This window comes from Anomaloglossus baeobatrachus, chromosome 3 (assembly GCF_048569485.1).
Source record: "Anomaloglossus baeobatrachus isolate aAnoBae1 chromosome 3, aAnoBae1.hap1, whole genome shotgun sequence".
Classification (NCBI taxonomy): Eukaryota; Metazoa; Chordata; class Amphibia; order Anura; family Aromobatidae; genus Anomaloglossus; species Anomaloglossus baeobatrachus.
The window spans coordinates 279,989,103-280,009,709 of NC_134355.1; the positions used below are offsets into that span (position 1 = coordinate 279,989,103).

General features: G+C 44.4%; 2 protein-coding genes across 2 annotated transcripts in view; one reads left to right on the forward strand and one right to left on the reverse strand.

Moving 5' to 3' along the window:
• The window catches only part of RPS12 (ribosomal protein S12), a 338,406-nt gene that overhangs the window by 234,630 nt on the left and 83,169 nt on the right, over window positions 1-20,607 (reverse strand). The window lies entirely within an intron of this gene.
• Window positions 9,222-20,607, forward strand: part of VNN1 (vanin 1) — a 146,311-nt gene continuing 134,925 nt past the window's right edge. Inside the window, exon 1 of the mRNA XM_075339877.1 lies at window positions 9,222-10,318. The gene's annotated coding sequence lies outside the window, so the exon portion shown is untranslated. The remainder of the gene's footprint in view (window positions 10,319-20,607) is intronic.

A 20,607-nucleotide genomic window follows, 5' to 3' on the forward strand; every position in this document is an offset into this window, starting at 1 on the left:
GTAATTAACCCGATGTGTGCTGTAACTAGGAGAGCAGGGAGCCAGCGCTCAGTGTGCGCTGCTCCCTGCTCTCTGCACGTGTAGCTCCGTGCGGTGGTAACCAAGGTAAATATCGGGTTGGTTACCCGATATTTACCTTAGTTACCAAGCGCAGCATCTTTCACGCGGCGCTGGGGGCTTGTCACTGGTTGCTGGTGAGCTCACCAGCAACTCGTGTAGCGACGCTCCAGCGATCCCTGCCAGGTCAGGTTGCTGGTGGGATCGCTGGAGCGTCGCAGTGTGACATCTCACCAGCAACCTCCTAGCAACTTACCAGCGATCCCTATCGTTGTTGGGATCGCTGGTAAGTTGCTTAGTGTGACTGGACCTTTACGGTTAAGTGTAAAAGTTGTACATTTCCGGGCAGGGAATTCGTTACCAGACATACTGTATGAACTGATTTCTTCACTTGTGTGATCAGTTGTTTTACCAAGTACTTCATGCTAATGTACCTGTACCACAATTTGATAACATATCTCTTAGAGATGATAATTTCTTTTCATGTTTTTCCCAATTTATATATTTAGAATTACTATAATCTCTATTATATCTGATATTTTACTAATTTAATATCTCAAAGATTTATGAAGTGTAGATATAATAGAAATTACTTCTATAATATTGTTTATGCCCATATCACTTGCTCATAGTAAAGGTAACTTTGTTGTTTGGATGCTTATACAATGGCTTTTTATAAAGATTTTAGGAAAAAAAATCGATAGGGTACGTCCATGAAATAAAAAAATAAAATAAAAACTTACACTGATAAACATACATTAAGTGGGTAATATCCACAATCATGAACACAGTAATGGTTATATGTGCAGTTAGTATAACCATACCATATTTGTAGTTAATAGATTTTCAATGTCCAAACCACCTTTTGGGCAGTTAATGAAAGTCTAATCTATCTGATTCTGTCCAACAGATGGATAATTGGGAACTCTATGTAAAATGTGCTCTACAGCACTATGTGTGTGGTGGTCGACACACTATATGCACTCTGTTCCACTAGGTACACTACAGTTCAAAAGTTTAGGGTCACTTTGATATTTCCTTATTTTTGAAAGCAAAGCACATTTTTTGCTTTCATGAATTTTGAACTATCAAAAATTTGGTAAAGTTGTCACAATTTTCAAACTTTTTATTTTTAGGCCCTTAAGCCAGATAGTTATACCACACAATATAGTTGATATTGAATATTTCCCATATGTATACTTTATATCACCACTATTTTTGGATCATCAGTTTTTTGTTAGGAAGTTGGAAGGGTTACGTTTATCAGCAATTTCTCATTTTTCCAGCAAAATTAAAAAAAAAAACATTTTTTGGGACCACATCACATTTGAAGTGACTTTGGGGGGGCCTGTGACAGAAAATACCCAAAAGTGACACCATTCTAAAGACTTAAATAGTTTTGCAAGAGTAAATTATTTTTACTTTATGCACCAGCAAAAAGATGACAATGTTTCGGCTATTGCCTTTTTCAGGGGTATCTTTATGAAATGTATACTAAGAAGTACGGTATATATATATAAAAAATGAACACACAACTTTCTAACATGAAAACTCTGTGATCCTATTCATAGTTATAAACGTAAAATGTCCACAGTGGGTAAAAAGTAATTTGGTGGAGATCCTACATGACAATTACTTCAATGTGAAATTAATATCATTGTATTGTGTCCAACCATTGGACATTAACATTATCTGTCTGATGAGAGATATATTAGGTGATTTTAAAGCATACAATCAGGCTGAATAAGTCTATTGGTATACAGGGCATAGGTATATGAAGTGACATATTTGATAACTAGGAAGTCATATCAAATTGCACAATATTCCTAGCATAATCTGTAAGAAAATTGAGAAGATCAGATGTTGCAGGCACTGTATATGATATAGGTAATAATGAGTAGATATATTGTGAGAAGTGAAGGAAGAGTTCAGCACTGGAATTTTCAGCAGTTTAAATATAGTTTTATCAGGAGTGATTGGTGAAATCAAATTCTGGATGAATAATGGTAAGAAGCCAAACCAGCAACTCTATTTGCAAATATGTGTTTTGGGGTGTTTACCATTCATCAGCGCAAAGCAGGATAACTGGTGCTGGGTGAAAGGGATCTTACGTCTGCCATGGTGTATGAGAGGTAAAGTTATGAGGCTACACATATAAAGTAGCCCTAAAAACAGTCAGTTAGCCACCAAAAAGTATATTTCACACAGTTTTAAACAAACTTCGCCAACTGTCATGTTGTTTTTGTGCTCTGTTCACATTGCAGATTCTGAAACTTGGCACAATGGTTTCTATGGTGTCTGGGCTCAACATGGGCAGACTCTGGCATTGACCTGCTGTGTGCTGGTAAATAGGCAGGCTAGCGGGAATTATTCTCTGCTAGTCTGCTTGTTTGGCTTCCCCACCACATGTGATTAAAGGAACCTTTAATATCATATATTTTAAGCTGGATGAAATCTTCTACCCATGCCAGCTATAGTTTCTCTGTTGGTCTGTGTGTTGTGATGTTTCAAATTCCCTGGTGAAAATTGTGCTCTGTGGTTTGCTGTGGTTGTGGAAGTTTACCCCTGTTGTTTTGTAGCTTCCTTCCAACTCTTGTGTTAACTTCCGAATCTCTTATGATTTTTACCTTTGTGTATGCATGCTGTGTGACAGACATTTAGTTTCCCTTGTCTTTCTATATCTGTGACTTCATTACACTTCTGTTCCGTCCCTCCCAGGGGGGAGGGGGAATCGGATCAAGACTGCTCCTGAGCAGGGCCTGGAAGGAGACTCAGGCATCCCCACCATTAGGGTTATTCCTGAGAATAGGGATAGCATAGGTTCCCCTACCTTGAGGGACAGCTTAGGGTCCCCGTGATCCGAGTCATCATGACAGTATGTTTTAATAGAACACATACATCACTATGATGTCTGTCACAGTACAGTGTTACCTAATATCACTGTTCTTTTTATCTTAATGTGAACCAATCACCAGGATTTTCCTATATACAGTAAAGCCAGTCCTATACTGACACGATCATGCTGATTTTATGCATACCTTTAGTTGTCAGATTGGATTTATAGTTTTTGAAATACAGGCAAATGAAGTTACAGAAATGTACAGCTTTTTGATTGGCAGCAGCTGCCGAAGAGCTAATATGTGGGTGGGGTTTTGCTACCTACTCCTGCCTCTGTCTGCTGCCTGGCCTTGCTAGATGCTAGACTGTATGGGCTCCTTACAGGTATGTGTCATTCCTGTCAAGTGATAGGGGTGTGTTAGAAAAGCAGCCCATACAGTCTATAGGCCCTGTCACACACAGATAAATCTGCGGCAGATCTGTGGTTGCAGTGAAATTGTGGACAATCAGTGCCAGGTTTGTGGCTGTGTACAAATGGAACAATATGTCCATGATTTCACTGCAACCACAGATCTGCCAAAGATTTATCTCTGTGTGTGACAGGGCCTTAACATCTAAAGAGGCCATGCAGCAGACAGGGGCAGAAATAGATGGCAAAACCCCACCTACATATTAGCTGCTGCCAATCAATAAGCTGTACATCGCTGTAATCTTACTTGCCCGTATTTCAAAAACTATACATCCAATCTAACCAGTAAAGGTATGTATAGAATCAGCATGATAGTGCCAGTATAGCACTGGCTTAGGTTATATAGAAAAATCCTGGTGATTGTTGCGCTTTAAAGGGAATCAAGCAGCGGGATTCTGCTATGGAATCTGAGAGCAGAATGTTGTTTGGGTAGAGAGCCTTATTCCAGCAATGTATCACTTACTGGACAGCTTGGTTCAGTTTTGAATATCTGTTTCTTCTGCTGATATTTCAGTGGTTGCATTGAAAATACATCACACAGCCTAATAAATGACACATCCATGGAATTAGAGTCTTAATGTGTACATTATGCTGCTCTAAGATTAAATAGCAAAAATCTGGGAATAGTTTCTCTTCAATTTCAGCCAGACCCTCTTAAGTATTTGTGTCTAATGCTTTCAGGTGGCATAATTTATTTATTTTTATTTTTTTTTTATTTCTTTATGGTTCTGACAGCAAAGAAATGTCAAAATTGAGTAGCCTACTACGTGTATATTTAGACGCTTGAAGATACTATTGTCATGCTATGCCAGGCTTGATAAAGGGTCTCAGGAAGTGAAACATTGCCACTGGGCTCAATAAAGTTCATATTTCTCACTTAAAACCTGGAGTGTTGCCTATGCTCTTTTTTCTGGATGTACATATTACAACTTTTTGGATGGTTGGGGTAAGGCTTGGCACTTAGTACCTGCAGTAGTGGTGCTGTTCTAATTTTTGTTTTTTCTATTAATATTTTTAATTTTTTTATTTCTTTACGATTCTGACAGCAAAGAAATTGGAAAATTGAGTAGCCTACTAGCTATATAATATATATATATATATATATATATATATATATATATATATATATATATATATATATATAAGATACTATATTCACACTCGGAATGGCGAGTGTCCGACACATGGTGTGACAGATATGCACGGACCAACGACTGTCTTGAACATGGAAATTTACATGGTTATCATCTGTGTTTTTAAAGAACAGGGGGACACTGATGATAGGAAGCTGGGAATGGTCCGCTTTCTGACACTATCATATGTCTGGTTCCCGAATTCCCTAATGTCCATAAAGGAGTTCTTCCCCTCATTGTCGTCACGTGCCTTGTCCCTCACTGTCCCTCCACTCACCCTGGATAGTGAGAACGCTGGTGAGTACACTAAATGTCACTACTATGTTAGTGTCACACAGGGGAAGGAGGACAAGCAAGGGGAACAAAGACAAAAGGATATACAATCAAACTTCACTGCTTCAGGCAGACACCAAAGCTGCAGACAATGAGGCTAGAAAATGTGGCACTGCAACATCTAAGCTCCAGCAGCATACCAGCAGTAGCGCCAAGAGAAATTCCTCCCTCCACGGTGGTCAAAAACAGAATGAAATTCTATGACCGGCCTCAGGTAATGGATCACATGACTACTTAAAGGAAATGGGAGTGATCACAAACCGGCTGCACCTGAGGTGAACTAACCATGAGTTAGTAACAAGGAAAATGTCACTAACCCTTGCTGCACCAACAGAACGCAAAAGACATTTAAATTCACTGAGCAATGTGAAGCTCCAGATCTGAAGTTGTCACAAGTCTCTTCTCTTCACTTCCATTGTTATCTGGACTTCAAGGTAACTATTTACACAAACTGGTGAGCTGGGAAGAAACGTAGGCTCCTGAGACACAGCACATCTGAACGACGACCTGTGGAAAATGTTATGGCTACTCAATACTGGGAGTGGCTCCAGCCAAAAGGCTGTAGGTTTAATCACATCCACTGCTTTATACGGACGGAAAAACCTAAAACCCCGAGCCCCAGATGCATACTGCCACCTGATTTTTTTTTTTTTCTTAGTGGACAACTGTGACGCTCCCGCAACAGCCGACTGGCTGCTCGGATCCGGATCCGCAGTGGCTCGAGGGGTCTCCGGACATGAGGCGGGGTCGCACGGCCTCTCAAAATAAAAAGTTTTTTTTTAGTGTTGATTGAATAGTGTTCATGACGCCACCCACGGTGTGTGGTAAGGCAGGATACGACCGTTGCTGTGTTTGGGAGAGGAGCACCCGGGAGCGATGGGCTGGCAGCTTAAGATGTTAACCCCTCCGTGGCCAGGGGGAAGGTGTCCCGGGGCTCTGGGATAAGAATGGCTGGGGATCCATTGGGGCAAAAGGGGCACAACGTACTCACACAGTCCAGATACGCTGACACAGACACCGGGTAAACCAAATTTCTGGAATATCCTGCTGCTGTTGTTAGAGCACGCTGAGTCAGTACCCTTTTGGCGTTGCTGGTTGGTCTGAAGCCTTGTCCCTTGGCACAGTGTTTAACTCTTTGTGGATCCCTTTTGCCTAAGATTACTCTGGTCCCACTCACCTGCGTGGCTAGCAGGGTGAGCTTTCAGGGTTCACTCTTGGGATTTTCTGGACGGTTTTGGGAAGTCCTATCCCCCTCGTTGCGCGCTAGTACCCAGATTCTGGAGCGGGTGGAAAACAGCTCGTGAAGACTCCGTTCTTGTCGGATGAATTACTGGGCTGTGTAAAGCTACTTCCCAGCCTAGGATCTGCGTACCCTGTCGTGCCCTGGCCCCTGCCCGGTTGTAGCACAAGGTCGCCGAACTGTCCTCCTTGGCAGTACCGTGTCCCTTGCCACTACCCCCTGCGACCGGAGTTCCAGATCCTTCTGGCCAGGCCAACGTCTGGCACCTGAGACGGGCGCAGGATCCCAGCTCCGCAGCGTGACCTTTCACTGTCACTGCTGGACCTCAAATCTCTACTCACTAACTGACACTTCTGGCTCTCCTTCTACCATCCCTCCATCTGGTCGGCCCTATTCCCCTCAGGCTGCCCAATGGGTGTTTGGTGGGTGTGGTGCAGTGTGTTCCCCAGGATTTGTGTATAACTGTTGTTAGCAACACCAAATGGATAGGACCCGTAACCAAGGAGGAGCGGGTACCATGCAGAAGGGCAGGTTGCACGTCACCCTTGTGATGACCTGATAGGCTAGGGCATCACACAACCACCAAACCAAATTATGTCATTCACACACTGGTCTGGACATGAATGTTTAGCACCCCGAAACACCGTGTCTGCAAATTGGGATTCTGATCTGGCTTATATATCCTGAGTCATATTGCAAAGGATTGTCAAAAATCCACTTGTGACTTTTAGGATCGCTACTTCCAATAGGTGGCGCTGTGCTAGAGTTTGTCTCCTTTACTGGAGAGACAATTTGAATATTACCCTACGTGCATTTGTTAGAAGAAGGTGATCCCCTTGAAGGACCGACTACAGAGGCATCCATTCATGCAATCCAATCCTTGCCCTCAAGAACAGGACACTCTGTGGGAACGATCACTCTCCACGACAACCTCTCCTAGGGGAACACCAAGGCCTAGCATTAACTTGTGGTATGGGTAAGGTATAGACCCTTAATCTGCGGCAACACCATAGCCACCTCTGCCTGGACAGAAGGAGGAATGGAGGAAATATACACACCTAGGTCGTCTCTCTCCACACGACCTGGGGATGCTGCTTTTTATCAGATGTTACATGCTTGGAAACAGATGGACAAACCTGAATATAATGACCCTTAGGCCATGTGTGCACATTGCGCTCAGTTACTTGCAAAAATCAATGCATCCTCTGGCAGAATTTGTCATCGTCAAATTTGGTTTTGACCACATAAACGCAGGAAATACGCAAGCGTTTTAATAGCGTTTTTGCCGTGTTTTACATGCATTTTCAGTGCTTAAATTGAGATTCATTTTCATTACAAATACACAACTAAATAAAGTTTGAACATTTAAACAGGAAAAAAATGAAGAAAAATTTTTTTATTAAACTTTAAATCAAACACTATAATAATAATTTGCCGAAAATGATTGAGATTTAATAATTATGTTCAAAATAAAATAATAGTATTGTTTAATTCATTTTTTAAAGTCGGCATGGATGTGAGGGCAAATGGAAACCTCTTGACCTCACTATAATGCCAAAAAAACAAGCTTTGATTTTGTCAAAAAAGCCTGCGTTAAGCATCAAAAAAGTATGTTAAACGCTAGAAATTTCTTTTAGGATGCGTTTTGATATTTCTCATTGACTTCAATGTTACCAAAACGCTGCCAAAATGGCAAAAACAATTGACATGTTGCTTCTTCAAATGCAGAGATTTTGACAAATTTTTTGACACCAAAAACGCTGCGTTTATAAAAGCATCGTGCGCACAAGAAAGCCCTATTTTCCATAGACTTTGCCTGGAAATCAAAACACATGCAATTTTTCATTAAAACGCTGCTGCTCAAAACGCTGCGGAAACGCATGAAAAAACGCAACGTGTGCACATGGCCTTAAGGACACAGTAAAAGCATACACTCACCCAAAGGGGAACCGCAAGCAACCTAGTATGAGGGGAGGCGCCGCCAACTGCATGGGTTCATCAAGATGCACTTGTGGGACCTTCTATCTAGGGACAACAAGCAGGGGCAGAATAACTGTAGATCTCTCCTTGAGGTGTCTATGAACTCTGATTTAAAGGGTCATAGCGGCCTCCAACAGCTCTGAAGTAGCATATTGAGCCAGAGAGTCTCTCAGGCTATGTGCGCACGTTGCGTAAATACATGCAGTTACGCTGCGCTTTGTAGCGCAGCGTAACTGCATGCGTCCTGCGTCCCCTGCACAGTCTATGGAGATTGTGCAGGGGCCGTGCGCACGTGACGTTTTAGAGCGCAGCACTTCGGCTACTGCCGAAGCGGTGCGTTCTAAGAAGTGACATGTCACTTCTTCCGTGCGCTTTGCCGGCAGCTCCTGCTCTGTCTATGGCAGGAGCTGCAGGCAGAGCGCATGGAATCGGCTTTTTTTTTTTTCACTACAGACATTTCTGCAGCGATTTAAAGCGCACATGTGCTCTTCAGATCGCTGCAGAAATTTCTGCAGTGACTGTACGCAACGTGCGCACATAGCCTAAGCCTACCTGACAACCCCTGACAGAGATGACTCCTAAGTGCAGGATCATTTAATTGGGTGTCCGTGGCCCATCTCTGAAACTCCGAGCAATACTCCTCAGCTAGCCACGCCCCCCCAATGGAGCCTACAGAATTTATACTCCACAAGGGAGACGCAATTAGAGTTGTCATACACAAGGGCTGAAGCTAAGAAAAATTCGGCCACTGACCGTAATGACTACAAGTTGGTCAGCAGAGAGAAACCCCATAGCTGGGGATCTTCCTGCAGCAGAGAGAGAACAATTACCACTCACTGTTTAACACTCCCTGAGGAATAAGGGTATAGCATGAATTATAACCTGCAAACTTCCCTAAATATCACAAGATTGTCCCTTCCCCCCCCTAAAACCTGTCCAAAAGGGTTATCTTAGGTTCCAGCTGAGTCTGAACACGAGCCAAGACCAGAAAAACTCCAATTTGCTGGAGCGGCTTCACTACCTGAGATCACAGATCCATAACTTCTTGCAAGTGTCTGAAACAGGTGTTCAAGAGCCGCAGCCTGAATCATACTGACTCGGAATTTTTTTTATGGGCAGATAATAATGTCATGCTTGGACTGGCGAGTGTCTGACACACGGCGTGACAGATGCACACGGACCAATACCTGTTCGGCTCTTGATGAAATACATGGGTATTAACTGTGTTTTTAAAGAAGAGGAGGACCCTGATGATAGGAAGCTGGGGATGGGCCTCCTCCTGACACTAACCTGAGCTTCCGTATCGTCCCTACATGAGTCCTTCCCCTCATTGCCGTCTCGTGACTAGTCCCTTACTCTCCACTCACCCTGGATAAAGCCGAATATATGCTAGACATCATCACTACAGTAATGGCACACAGGGGAAGGAGAATGTAGACAAAAGGATATACAAACAAACTTCACTGCTGCAGACAGACTCCAAGGTAAAATAGGGCATTGCATCCGCTAAGCTCTAGCAGCATAATACCATCAGCCCCAATAGAACTTCTTCCCTCCACGGTGGTCAGAAACAGAATGAGATTCTATTACCTGCCTCAGGTGATGGATCATGTGGCTATTTAAAGGAAAATGTCATTAACTCTTGCTGCACCAACAGAATGCAATACAAATTTAGAATCATGGAGCAATGTGAAGCCCAGTCCCAGAGTTGTCACAACACTCTCAAGCATGAGAGACACTCTTGACAAGTATACAAGTGCAGAAGAATAAACAGTATTTCAATTTATTTCATTCCAATGATGGTGTGCACATGTATCCATCTGCAGCCATATCTTATTACTAATTTTTCAATATTTTTTTAATGCTTTTATTGGAAAATAATTGCAAATTGTAATACTTACTCTTTGGATTGCAGTTTTGTAATGGTTTCAAATTGCACAGTATTTGCAGAACATGCAAATTAGATCACAGTGTACATTACACAACACTGTTTACGGATGTTCCATAAGATAAATATCAGATCATTTCACATAAAACATACTGTACTTCTCTAACTGATGGGTCATGCTTTTCCACAGCAATTTAATCTGTGCAACATTCAGTTTAAGATTTACTTATTCCCTGGATACATTTGTTGCTGCAGTCTATGAGCATGTTCCTTTCTTCGCGAACCCAACGGAGTCACCTGCAACACAACAGGAAGCTTTAGATGTTAAGAATAGAAGCATAAATACTCTAGAAACTGCAGTAATAACTGCAGCACAAAAGGTAATGTTAATGTTTTCAGTGATATTAAAATTTAATCGTAATATGCTATGAAATATTATATAATATATAGTGTGTGTGTGTGTGTGTGTGTATATATATATATATATATATATTTATATATATATATATACATGTATATTTATATAAATGTATACAGTAGCAACCAAATGTTTTGCAGTTTTTTTTTAAAGTTTGACTACTTTTGTCCGGTTGTTGTGATGCCATTTTCCTGGTGATGAATTGCAAGTGCATAAAGTTGTCATCATGCAAGACCTTAATTTTAACCACAATGCTTGTGATTACAGGTATGATCATTTAATTAAAGAAAACTGACTGCCAAAAGTTTTGCATATACTATTTATTGATCACAATATAGAGAGTAATATATTACTTACAATTCCATAACTTAGTATTTTGTAGCACAACCTCTTGCTTTAATTACTGCACCCCACTGATGGGGCATTGAAGTCACTAGGGTATGCAAGACAATCTTGATGGATATCGCTCAGATCCATTTATAAATCTGCAAACAATTCATCTTTATTGCTATGGGTATGTGCCCCAATTCGGCGCCCTAACTCATCCCAAAAATCCTTTATAGGGTGTAAATCAAATGATTGGCTTTGGCCATTGCTACATGTGAACATTTTTCTTTACTAACCAATGTTTGACTAAATTGGATGTGTGCTTAGGATCATTCTTGCTGGAATTTCCAGCCCCTGCCTACTTTGGTTTTACTATGTGGCAGCATTACATTCTCCAGTATATCCTTGTACATGGTAGTGTGCCGCCCCCGTGGCAGCAACCGAGCTGCTCGGATCCGGGTTCTCAGTGGCTCGAGGGTCTCCGGACCCGGCGGTCGTGCGGTTGGTCAAATTAAGGGGGGCATTTACAAGGCATTATAGAGTTCGTGTAGCCACCTGTGGTGTGTTGTAATTAGGAGTGCCACCGCTGCAGTTGGGAATACCCAGGGATGATGGAATGGGGCAGCCAGGTGTTAGAACCCTCCACGGGTAGGGGGGATGCCCCGCTACTCGGTGATTGGGGATAAAGCCGTGGGATGCAGGGATCAATCTTGTACTCACTCAGTCCATTAAGCAGACACCGACAACCGAGTAAACCAAATCTCTGGACACCGCTGCCGCCGAGGGTAGCTAGTTCGGTCCCGTCCCCAATGGTGCTGACTGGTGATCCGTGACCTGCCTCCTGGCACTAAGTTTACTTGTCTGGTGGTCCCGGTAGTATGTAACTTGCTGGGTCCCGCTCCCCACTATGGCTAAGTATGGGGAGCTTGCTCTCAGGGCTCACGCTTGCGATTTTATGGATCGTTTTGGATGGAAAGTCCTATCCCCCTCGTTGCGCTAGTGCCCTGATTTTGGATCGGTTGGAACGACTCTTGAAGGCTCCATTCTCCACGAGTAAATTATCGGGTTGCATGCAGCTACTCCCCGACCTGGGGTCCATGTACCCCGTCGTGCCTTGGTCCCAGCCCGGTGATGGTGCAAGGCTGCCGGCTGTCCTGCTCGACAGACCCGAGCCCCTTGCTATGATCCCCTGCGACCGGGGGTCCAACTCCTCTAGGCCCAGACCACCATCTGCCACCTAGACAGTTTCCTTATGGGAGTCCCCGCTCCCGACCTCAGTGCTCCTCACAGCTTGAGGGCCTCTCTCTACTCTCTCCACTCACAGACTGACTACACTCCTCACCTCCCCTCCCTGACCCCCAGGTGGGCGACTCTATTCCACTCAAGCCGTCCACTGGTGTGTCTGGTGGGTGTGGTGCAGGATGTATCTAGGATTTGATTAGCTGATATAGGCAACACCATTTGGTTAGGGACCCATAACCAAGAGGGAGGTGAATACTGCACAGGAAGGCAGATTGTGCAATACCTTGTGACGACCTGATAGTCCAGGGGCGTCACAGTAGCATTCATATTACCATGAATTCTATGCAGAGGGTCAATGGTAGATGCAGAAGAGCAGCCCCAAATCTTGACATTGCCACAACCATGTTTCACTGTAGGTGTTTATTACTAGAGTTGAGCGGGAAGGCAATAATCCTGGGCCGGCGGGTCGTTAACAGACTTAAAAATAAGTCCGATCCGCTCCGGAATCCGGTGCCCATATAAGTCAATGGGGACCGGAATCCGGAGAGTTAAAACGTTTGTGGAGGGGCTAGGGGGCTGGGAACGAACGCGGCATACTCACCGAGGCGCTGTCATGGCGACACACTCCTTCCGGGTCACGCTGTTACCTTCCGGAGCCGACAATTCAATATTCATGGTTTTCCCCGCCCACCGGCGTGTGTTGGTTGCAGATAGACACGCCCCCATCCTGAGTGGCAGCGTGTCAGCTAACTGCAACCAATCACAAGCGCCAGGACGGCCGGTGGGCGGGGAAAGCAGTGCACTGTCGGTCACGGTGGTAAACACACTCGGCAGCACAGTTATAGCGCTCGGCTGCAGCCCCAGCCGTTGCGCAGTATCTGTGCTGTTTATCCAGTGCCCGGAGTCAACCGTGCGAGGCTGCCGGGTGCTGCCAGAGCCCCTCGCACCTGTGATTCAGGTGAAAGTAAAAAAAAAAAAAAAATGACGTGCGGTCCCCCTAATCTTCACATCCAGCCAAGATAACGCCGGCTGGGGGCTGCTATATCCTCAGCCCGCAGCCGTCCGGTATGTCGCATCTGTTAGATGCGACATACCGGTGTGCGATACCAGCTCTTCCCGCTGGCGTGATGTGGTGCCAGTCGGGGTAATAGCAGGGGTTAGCAGGGGCACATAGCTGCTGCTAAACCCTAGGTTTAAACTGGAGGACAAGGAGTGCAGTGCAAATGTGTTTAATAAATAGTAACTGGCACAAGAAAGATCAGCGGCAAACAGGCCGGCAGGTAAAATGGTTGTACATAGTCACAAGTATATGCAAATAAGTGACAGGCTGGGTCAGCAGTTAATACATACAAAATAGACAAGGCATCCAGCACAAATTGGGCATAAGGTGAGGTTTTGACAATTGTTACATATAGACAGATGAAGCAAACCAGCACTAGATAAATACTAAAGTACAAGTGTGTACTCTGAAGTAGCAGGGATACATTCAGTGTGTAAAATGAGACCCAAACATCACTAATAGGAAACTACAGGTGCTGGTAAAAAGTAAACTCTGCAATGACAGAGTGAATGGTTAAACAAAGTCAAAGCTAATAGTCAAAATGGACAAGTTTAGCCACCAAGAGGTGCTAATTGGATGCACATGAACAGTCAGATTAAATATAAGACATAGACATTGAATTTAAAACCCAGCCACTTGAGTAAACATACCCATAAATGCACAAAGCCGGCCTGACACAGCAGAGTGGACCCCCCGGAGAGAGCCCCGACGTATACGTTTCACAATCTCTGTAATAGGATTATTTCATCAGGGGGAGGTGGAACGCTGTGGAGAAGCCATGTGTATTTATACATGGCGCCCGCACGCTCCAGCTGCTCCACCCCCTCATTGTCAGCGCGACTGAGCCAATCGCGGCTGATACCCGGCACCGTCAGCTATCAACGCCCCATGGAGGGAGGTAGCGCGCATGCGCGGGACACGGGGACGCGTCACCCGCGGACCGCGCATGCGATAATGACGTCGACAGAGCCGGGCCAGCAGGCCACTGACGCAGCCGCGCCGACAGGGGGAGGAGGAGCGGGAGCGAGCGTGGGAGACACAGATACATGATTATGAACGGTATGACATGAGTGGGAAAATCTATACTATGACACAAAATATGGAATATTAGATCCCAGTCGTGGCACAAGAGGAAATAATCAATATATAACCATAGCACAATGTCCATGATGAAAATTGGAAATACATATAGGTAAATATAAACAGTGTGCCGCTAATGGTAAAACATATGTTATAACACAAGGTATTTGGTATTACTTCAAGTGTCCCAGTCATGGCACAAAAAGCAAAAATGATCGATGTATGATATATGAACTCCGCATCCATAATTGAATCAAAAATATAAATAAATAGATATAAACAGTGTGACACTGAAGGCAGATCATGTACTATACCGCGAAGTATCAAATATTACAGCCAATATCCCTAGTCGTGGCGCAAGAGGGACATATCAAGATATAGTGCATTAACTCCATATCCATGATCAAAAATAAAAGGTATAACTAAGTAAATATCAACAGTGTCACACTGAAGGAGAACATATACTAGAACAAGGACATTCAATATAAATAATTCAAATGTCCTAGTCGTGGCACAAGAGGGAAATAATCAATATGTAACAACTCCGTAGTCAATAAGAAAATATATAGGTAAAAAGTATGACGTTGATGGAAGAACATATATTAAGACACAGAGTATATAATATTGCTGCAGATATCCCAGTCGTAGCATAGAGAGGAAGGTAATCAATGTATAAAAAACTCCATGTCGATATCCGATGTCAAAAGTGTGGTTCCAAAAAAGTGCCAGCAAAGTTGAATCAGTGATTCTAAAAAATAAAAAATATACAAAAATATATGATTAAAAAACAAGGCACAAAAACCAGGGAGAACAAAGAAGAGAACAGTCATCGTAAGAAAGGCGCAAAACTTAGATGCTCATTAAGTCCCCTCGGGGATAATGTTCCCAAAGTGTAGATCCAGCGTGTTTCACGCTGGGCGAGTGTTTTACGTACATTTCCACCCCTCGCCCCCCCATTGTATAAGATCAATGCCCCTGATGCTCAGGGACGTTGGATCACAATCGTGAAAAGCACGAAAGTGACGAGGAAGGGTCTTCAGGGTGGAAGTGTCAACCACTGTCCTGGCAGCAGCAATGTCCCTCACATGCTCCCTCACACGTCTGCGCAGTTCCCTACTACTGCACCCGCACGTGGTATAATAGACCACATTGCTGGTACCACACGATACATAGTGGCGTAAATCAAAACTGCGCAGACCATCAGCAGAGGTGAAGGAAGAAATCCGAAGGACATTGCTGCAGGCCAGACAGTGGCCGCAGGGGAAACAGCCCGTAAGGGGAGTACCAAGATCCAGAAAGGTGGTAGGTTGATTTGGAACATAGTGGCTCCGTACAAGCATGTCACGTAAATTACGTGACCTACGAGGCGTCATCAAAGGACTTTTGGGTAGAATATCACATAGAATTGAATCAGACAGGAGAACATTCCAGTGCCTGCTCAAGATGGATCGCATATTGGACCAATCATGGTTGTAAGTAGAAATAAAACGGATTTGGCCAGGATTTGAGGAATTGCCGGTTTTGGCCCCACTACTAAATAGCAAAGTGGATCGAGGAGTGTGCTTCACTCATAGATAAGCCCGCTTGATACTCCTGTTACTGTAGCCTCGCTCTTGAAACCGAATATTTAAATCTGCCGCCTGTTCCTCAAAAAGAGGGTCAGACGAGCAGATGCGTTTCATGCGTAAGAATTGACCGGTGGGGATGGCCCGAACGGTGCACCGATCATGGGACGACGAGGCATGAAGAAGGGAATTAACCAAAGTTGTCTTACGGTAAACATTGGTCTGGATCTTCCTATCCTCATCAATTTGAATATCAATGTCAAGGAAATCCAGACTCCTACTATCATACTTATGGGTTAATTTAATCCCAAAAGAATTCATGCCAAGTCGTGCCATGAACTCGTCGAGTTGCTCCGTCTTGCCCGTCCACAAAATAAAAGCCAGCACTGCACATGGGCATCAGCCGGCCCGCCTCCGTCGCACAGCAAACCCCTTTCCCAGTAACCCAGGAAGAGGTTTGCGTATGAAGGCGCGCAGGCCGCGCCCATGGCAGTGCCGCGCTGCTGCAAATAATGTACATCTTTAAATAAAAAGAAATTGTGGGTAAGGACAAAACGGAGCAACTCGAGGATTAGGTCACACAGAGGGCCATCCCGACCGGAACTCAACAGAAAATATTCAGCGGCCTTCAGGCCATCCTCGTGACGAATACAAGTGTAGAGGGACTCAACGTCTGCCGTAACCAGTAGAGTGTTATTGTCCACAAAGATGCCATCTATCCTCCTGAGAACGTCCGTCGTGTCACGGACATATGAGGGGAGCGTCTCAACCAGAGGTTTCAAATAGTGATCTATAAATTGACATACAGGTTGACACAACCCCTCAATGCCGGACACGATAGGACGACCAGGAGGACAAAGGGCATCTTTGTGGATTTTGGGCAGCAGATAAAAAGTAGGTATTTTAGGAAAACGTACCGTGAGTCCCTCCACTACCTGTTTACTAATGATGCCTTGATCACAAGCTTTACCGAGGATGGCCTGAAGTTGAGCAGAATAGGTAGAAACGTGGCTACAGGGGAGCCTACAGTAAGTGGACTTATCACGTAGTTGGCAAAGCGCCTCTTTCTCATACATTACGGCTGGCCAGATCACGATGTTACCCCCTTTGTCCGCAGGCTTAATTATGATATCCTTAAGTTTGTCCAGGGACTCAATTGCCAATCTCTCGGCATGAGTCAAATTGTCGTACCAACATCTCCTGGACAAATGTTCAAAATCAGATATCACAAGCTTAGTGAATATCTCAACAGCCGGACAAACGGACAAAGGGGGAAACCTCATTGATCTGGGCATAGCACAAGATGGAAACTCACCAGAAGTACTTGGTGTGGCTTCAACCAGCAGTTCCTCAAGATCCTGTATGGCCTGTTGTTCCCTCAAATCCAGTGGTCCAGAAAATTGTTGTGTACGTCTACTGTGTAATTTGGTGAGAATGACTTTCCGTGCAAAAATGTATAAATCCTTTACTGCTGTGAAACAATGAAAGGCATTAGATCGTGAATAGGAAAGTCCCCTTGACAGCACATCGACTTGGGAAATGGAGAGGAGATGTTGAGACAGATTAATTACCTGAGGTGTTCTGCGTTTATTCGCATTGGAGGGTTGTTGTCTTGACTTTAATCGCGTCACGATGCTACTAGAATGACCAATCTCTGCATCAGATTCATCGGTTTCACTGGGGCCAGGGAAGGTACGTCCGCTATCTGCACTCGTTCCCCTCGTCCTAGAGAAAGATCGTGATCTTGACCGGCGTCCAAGAGTGTTGGAACGCCATTTATAAACACGATTTTGCTGAAAATCATTTTGATCACGTGAAAATTTCTTAATTTTTACGTTTTTTATGTCTTTCTCCCAGCGTAGCAGATCAGCTTCATTCTGTGCAGTGAATTTGGCTAGGGCATCACTTGACATATTCTCCTTAATGGCAATAAGCAATTTTTCCATCTCTGTCTCCATTTCCAAAATCGAGGCTGTATCAAATTCAATAAGAAGATTTAAAAATCCTCTCGAAAAAGGCACTGGAAAAATCCTCCCACCGCGTTCTGATGGATGGATTGACGCAAGCCCCGTGGAATGAGCCCCATTTGTAGGTATTTAGTGAGAAACGCCCTATTCCACCAGGTCCTGGTACATTTCTGTAGTAAAGATCTATAGTTTTGCACACTTTCAGACAATGCGCTCTCTCCTCCCGTCTCCACTGCAGTGCAGCCAACCTCAGCTAGTGCCTTATCTAGCTCGATTAACCACGATTCATCGTGAGAGCGAAAGTCCATGGTGAGACTTGGGTCAACTGTGGAAACCACAGAAAATTTAATTAGTATACATAAAGAACAAAATTGTAGAAAACAACAGAAAAACCAATACATGGCACCTGTCTTAGCACACTCTAGACATCAGGTAAAAACTGGAGGACAAGGAGTACAGTGCAAATGTGTTTAATAAATAGTAACTGGCACAAGGTTTGTGTGATGGCACAGGCGTCTATCAGATACCTGCATCACACAAACCTGTAAGTGACAGTTAATAAACACAGACACACAGAAAAATCCTTTATTTGAAATAAAATACAAAACACTCCTCCTTCACCACTTTATTAACCCCCAAACACCCTGCAGTTCCGACGTAATCCACAGGAGAAGTCCCACGCCGCTTCAGCTCTGCTACATGTTAGAGCAAGCAGCCATAGAGCACGACCGCCCGCTCTGAGTGCAGCGTAGTACTGACCGCGATAAGCGATGACTGCATGGCAGAAACTGTCACAGGCTGGGGGGCGGGTCAGCCAGGAACCAATTACAGCTGAGAGGACGGCCGGTGGGCGGGGAAAACACGGAAAGCTGTGTGACAGCACAAGAAGTGAAAGCGCGACCCGGAAGCAAGTGTGCCGCCATGACAGTCTGGTAAGTATGAAACGCTATTTATTTATTGTTTTTTTTTCATTTTTTATTAAATGCCAGTTCCGGATCGTGCAGCCGGAATCCCGGGCCCGAAAAATAGTGCTGAAACCGCGCGGATCCGGACATTTACAGCCCGGGCCCGCTCAGCCCTATTTATTACCTTACATTATTACGTTTTACAATTGGGCGTTATATATAGTGCTTGCCATCACTATCAAACAGATTGAACTTGGATTAATCCGACTACAACACTTTAGACAAATCTCTCTCTTTCCATTGTCTGTGCAAACTCAAGTCGGACCTTCTGGTTCTTCGCAGAGATGAAAGGGTTCTTGAACTTGTGCATTCAACCCACAACTCTTAGCCATCGCATTACAGTTTGGCGACTTACATTGACCCCATATTCTTTGTTCATTTTGTGTGAGATCTGTACAGCACTTTTATGGACATCAGATGCGGACATTTTAATGTGATAAACTTTGGAGGAAGTTTTCCGTGGTTGCCCACTTCTAGGTTTGTCAACTGTTCCATAACCTTCTTTTTATTTCTTTACTAGCTGTAGTACCCGGCGTTGCCTGGGATAGTATCTGTCTCTGTCTGTCTCCCAGTCTCTGTCTGTCTGTCTCTGATGTCTCTCTCTGTGTCTCTGTCTGTATCAGTTTCTTTGTCTGTCTTTGTATCACTCTCTCTGTCTGTATCAGTCTCTCTGTCTGTCTCTCTCTTTGATTCTGTCTGTCTTGTTCCAGGTCTGTCTCGTTCCCCGCCTGTCTCGTTCCCCGCCTGTCTCGTTCCCCGCCTGTCTCGTTCCCCGCCTGTCTCGTTCCCCGCCTGCCTCGTTCCCCGCCTGTCTCGTTCCCCGCCTGTCTCGTTCCCCGCCTGTCTCGTTCCCCGCCTGTCTCGTTCCCCGCCTGTCCCGTTCCCCGCCTGTCCCGTTCCCCGCCTGTCCCGTTCCCCGCCTGTCCCTTTCCACGTCTGTCCCTTTCCACGTCTGTTCCTTTCCCCGTCTGTATTTGTCTTTTTCCTTGTCTCTGTGCGGGGTTAAATTGTCCTGTCAAAACATAGTGTACGACATTCCCTGAGTCACATGGGGTGTCTGTACAAAATTTCGTGATTGTAAATGAGACGGTGCGAATTACTTTAGTGGACATACATACACACACACACACACACACACACACACACACACACTCTCACTCACTCACTCACTCACTCACACTCACACACAGCTTTATATATCAGACTAGCTGTAGTACCTGGGCGTTGCCCGGGATAGTAACTGTCTCTGTCTCCCTCCCAGTCTCTCTCTGTGTGTCGCTGTCTGTCTGTCTCTTTCCTTGTCTGTCTGTCTCTCATTATCTTTGTGTCTGTCTCAATGTGTGTGTCTGTTTCTCTCTTTCCCAGGCTGTCTCTTTGCCCGGTCTGTCTCTTTGCCCGGTCTTTCTCTTTCTAGGGCTGTCTTTGTCTGTCTGTCTCTTTGTCGGGCTGTCTCTTTGTTGGGCTGTCTCTTTGTTGGGCTGTCTCTTTGCCTGGTCTGTCTCTTTCCAGGGCTGTCTCTTTCCAGGGCTGTCTCTTTCCAGGGCTGTCTCTTTCCAGGGCTGTCTCTTTCCAGATCTCTCTTTGACCGTCTATCTCTTTGCCTGTCTATCTCTCTGTCTCTTCACCCATCTGTCTGTCTGTCTTTCTCTCTATCCATCTCCCCACCGACATCTTATTACCTCACACATAAGCTTCTTATACTAAAAGTTTATTTTCTTCCTATAGCAACCACTGACAGTTGCTATTTATAGCTCTCAGAATAATAAACCTCCTGACATCTGGTGATAAAGTTGGCTTTGTCTTTGCCATATTTTACTCAAACAATACATACAAACCGCCCCAAAAAATTTTTACGCAAAATTAGACTACCCGTGACAAAATAATTTGGCCTGGCAAATGTGGAAAACTAACACATAATGGGATAAAACAATGTCACTATTTGCTTCTGGCTTACTAAAATCACCTGGAAAATAGCATCAGAACAGCCAGACAGAAGTAGTCACACTTTAAAAAAATGCAAAACGTTTGGTCTACTACAGTCATAT